This window comes from Terrapene carolina, unplaced genomic scaffold, assembly GCF_002925995.2.
Source record: "Terrapene carolina triunguis isolate 2854851 unplaced genomic scaffold, T_m_triunguis-2.0 Scaffold28103, whole genome shotgun sequence".
Classification (NCBI taxonomy): domain Eukaryota; kingdom Metazoa; phylum Chordata; order Testudines; family Emydidae; genus Terrapene; species Terrapene triunguis.
Genome location: NW_020692454.1, coordinates 1 through 4,301, shown reverse-complemented (window position 1 = coordinate 4,301; position 4,301 = coordinate 1). Strand labels below are relative to the sequence as shown.

The window sequence follows — 4,301 nt, the reverse complement described above, 5'->3', positions numbered from 1 at the left end:
CTGGGGTCTCTGGGTAAGCCACACTTTTGTGTCAGCCTCATTGTAACAAGGGTGCATCTCCGCACCTGCTCCTGTTCTCACTGGCTTCTGCAGACACATTAGCCTCTCCAGAGCAAGTCCTGGTCTGTCCATATGCAGGACAGCTGAAGAGCTGTGGGCAGAGGGTTGGATCTTTTGATGACTACCTGTTCTATTTATTCCCTCTGAAGCACCTGGCATTGGCCACTGTCGAAAGACAGGATACTGGATTAGATGGACCTTTGGTCTGACCCAGTATGGCTGTTCTTACGTTCAGAGACTGCAGAAATCCCTGAGGAGCTGTACAGGGCTTGCCTTACAGTCTCTGGGTTTTTTCTTTGCAGTTCATGGCCCAGGGGAAAGCTGGGGGCAGCTCCCCTCTGTCTGCACCCCCAAAACCTGGCAGCCAGTTGGACAGTATGTTGGGAAGCCTCCGGTCTGACCTGAACAAACTGGGAATAGCTACCGTTGCCAAAGGTGTTTGTGGAGCCTGCAAGAAACCAATTGCTGGACAGGTGAGTCTAAGGCACCATCTTGTTGCTAAGCCTTGGCTACAGCAAGGAGTAACTGGGAGGGCTGTATCATGAGGCTGAAGGGACTGGCGATGCTGAAGAAACTGAAGTACTCTATTTATCCACTGGCCAGGTACGCTGTAAGCTCCTTCAGTGACCTCTACCCTGCCCTTGAGGGACTGCCCTCTCCTGAGATGATAGGTAATTCAGTTTTCATGCTACCCCAGTCCAGGGCTCACTTGAGTAGTAGAACGTGTAGTTAGTGCCAAACTCTACCTGGTGTGTTGTCACGTGAGTTGCCACAGCAAAGAAGTAGAGTCGTCCCCCATAACTGCTCCATCTTCCCTACAGGTTGTCACAACCATGGGGAAAACCTGGCACCCAGAGCACTTCGTTTGCACCACTGCCAGGAGGAAATTGGGTCACGCAACTTTTTTGAACGCAATGGTCAGCCCTACTGTGAGAAGGACTATCATAATCTCTTCTCCCCTCGCTGCTACTACTGCAACGGGCCCATCCTCGACGTGAGTCCCTGAGCCAGCGCGTGTCAGTAGGAGTCTCTCTTGGCCATGCACGGGGGAGTCTGGTGCTGTACTGTCGAGTAGAAAAGCGCACATCCATCTACCCCTGATAACTCTTCTCTTGTAGTTTTGGGACCCCTATTCTTCCTTCACCCTAGTGCTGTAGGGGAAATAATTGGACCCAGTGCAGCTATCTCCCTTCATCTGCTGTAGGCTCCTGCAATGAGAGGGCAGGTTCTACTGAACTAAATTTGCCCCATTGCAACTCTACTGAACTCAGTATTAGGATCTAGCTGTCTTCACTGCAGTAAGGATCTCCTGATTTTCCCCAATGGGATACCATGATAGGAGGCATTCCTGCTGAGTTTCAGAATACTGCACGGGACTGTGTCCCCTTCTCCCCCGGGTCTAGAGGAAAGGAGTGGTGTGTCTGACCTTGTTAGGGTAAAGGGGAGTGGGGGGGATTGAATCCCCAAGGAGGGGGCTCAGCTCTTTAAGCACAGTTGATGTTTGCTGCACTCAGCACTGGCGTTTGAGCACTCACTGTTTGTGGTTTCTCCCAAACAGAAAGTGGTGACAGCCCTGGACAGGACATGGCACCCAGAACACTTCTTTTGTGTGCAGTGTGGCGCTTTCTTTGGACCTGAAGGTACTATTGGTTTGTGCAGAGAGAAGCCACTCTGGTGAAGCAAGTAAGGGGTGGGGGTGGAGGCAACATAAGGGGCTGTGATGGGTCCTTTCCATAGAGCAGTGGTCCCCAAACTGTGGGGCATGTTTGGGGGGAGCGTAACGGCCCAGTCTACCCCCATAGGGGGTGGAGAGGAAGTGCCACTCAGCCCCGCTCTGCTCCCAGCTGTGGCCCTGTACTCTGGCACTTGGCCTGGCTGCAGCTCTGAACCCGACCGCAGCTCCGGCTGCAACTCCACTCCCGGCCCGGGCTCCAGCCCCATCCTCGCCCACCTTAGCCTGTCCATGCCTCCCCCCAGGAGTCGTGGCCCCGCTCCCAACCGCAGCCCCGGCTGCAACTCCACTCCCAGCCAGCACTCCAGCCCCATCTTCACCCACCTTAGCCTGTCCGCGCCTCCCCACAGGAGTCGCGGCCCCGCTCCCGACTGCAGCTTCGGGGAGTGGGGCGCGGACAGGGTTAAGGGGGGGCACGACATGAAAAGTGTGGGGACTACTGTCCTAGAGCAAGTGATGTAGAAAACTGGGAGTGTGGGGGAAGAGAGGGACTGTGGTGTTACTTAGTGGATGGGGAGCTAACAGTGATTGCTATTTCCACATGGAGACTACAGGAGGCGTAGCATGTGCTCCTCCTATAGCAGAATAAGGGATACCTCTGGTCTGTGACTGGGGATCCCAGCCACCCTGTTAGCCCCATGGAGTCTGGCTGGGTGTTCCCATGAAGGAAGGTCACAAGCTGATGCTGTCTGGCTCTGTTTTTCCCTTGTGTCCTTGGCAGGGTTTCATGAGAAGGATGGCAAAGCCTATTGCCGCAAGGATTACTTCGACATGTTCGCTCCGAAGCGTGGGGGCTGCGCCCGGGCCATCCTGGAAAATTACATCTCTGCCTTGAATACCCTGTGGCACCCTGAGTGCTTTGTCTGTCGGGTAAGAGAGCCTGTGCTGCCCACTGTCACCTGACCCCTCTCCCAAGTCCCTTAGGTGGGTGTCTGGTGGTTCCCTCGATCAGAACAAGGGGTCTGGGCCAGCACAGGACAGCCAGCCCCACAAAATACATAGTGTGATAGTGACCACGCACCCTCTTGCTTCTCTGCCTGTTTCCATTAAATTCTCTAGGGGCTTAATTCCCTCCCTCTCCCCCATAGCCACAGTTATGGGCTTCTGCAGCAGTTCACTGATAAGCACAGAATTTTTCCAGTGGTTTCTTAGTAATAGTGAGCTAAGCTTTCTGAGCACTCCGCCTCAGCACCCTGATTTGAAGAGCTTCCTCGTGTGCTCACTCTGGAAATGTCAACTTAATGAGACTGACCTATTTGGATCAACTTGGACACTAATGAAATAGCTGTAAACTGAATACGCTGCTGCATAATGAACTGTAATGCTGCAGAATAAATACTTAGCACGTCTTCAAAGAGCCTTGCAAATATCGACCCATCTCCCAGGAGCAGTGTAAAGATGAATATCAGCCACGTGTTACCGAGACAGAGGCAGAAAGGCGGAGTTCAGAATGAGGGTCAGAACCCATAAGTTCCTGTTTCCAATCCTGTGCTCAGACCACTAGTCTGCTCTCCTCTGCTGCAGAGCAGCCAGCGTGAAAGGAGTTGGCTGAAGCTGTCCCTTTGAAACTCTCCATCACTCAGAAGGCCCCTGTGAATAGAAATTCTGGCAGTCTCTTGTGAGCAGCTGACCAGCTCCGTCCTTGCCTGGACCTGGGTTCAGGCTCTTCTTCTGCTCAGGAGATGTTGCTCGGCATTCTTCACGCTGCTGCCTGTTCGTGGGGGCAGCAACTTTTGGGCAGAGTTTGTCTTTCTGTTGTTAAAGTCAGGCCAATTTCCAGTGTTTGTTTTCGAATGGAGGTGGATGGCTTAGTAGTCTCAGCATCAGGCTCCCAGGTACCTGCTGCCTTTCAATGCTGCAGGCAACTGGAGTTCCTCGCAGTTCACTGTGTGCGAACGTGCCTGGATATGCACTTACTGTGGCTGCACCCTGCTGGATGCCTGCACGCAGGGCTCAGTTTGCATCTGCCTGTGACTAAGTAGATGTCCAACCATGCGTGCACTTGCGGTACTGTGCGTGTCCCTAGGGCTGGACGTTCAAATACAAAACTAGGACTCAGGACATCTGGCTTCTGTTCTTGACTTTGCTGCTGACCCATGTGACCCTGGGCAAGTCCCTTAATGGCTCTATACCTCAGTTTCCCCACCTGTAAAATGGGGGGGGGAATTCCTCCTAACCTCCCGTGACTGTAGTGAAGGTACAGCCATTAATACCTGCGTGGGGCTTAAACAGTGATAACCATTCTAGAGAGATGGGTGCCTATTAAAAAATTGGTCTCTAACAGCTTCTCTTCATAGACATTAAAGACCAAGTATCGCTTTTGTAAGGGTATGGACTTGTCCCCCAGGGTCCTTGCCCAAAATTTCTCCCCCTCCACATTTGTCCAGTGGCTGTCACCTTGTGCCTGCCACTGTATTTCAGTGGTGAAGTGACTCTTGTATGTGTATAGTTTGGGATGAGTCAAGAAGGAGGGCGCTGTCCCAGGGAATATGCATAATATCTGGCATTC

General features: G+C 52.8%; 1 pseudogene; it reads left to right on the top strand.

The window, feature by feature from the left end:
- Positions 1-362: 362 nt before the first annotated feature.
- On the top strand, positions 363-2,662 carry LOC113409000 (annotated as a pseudogene).
- Positions 2,663-4,301: the final 1,639 nt, after the last annotated feature.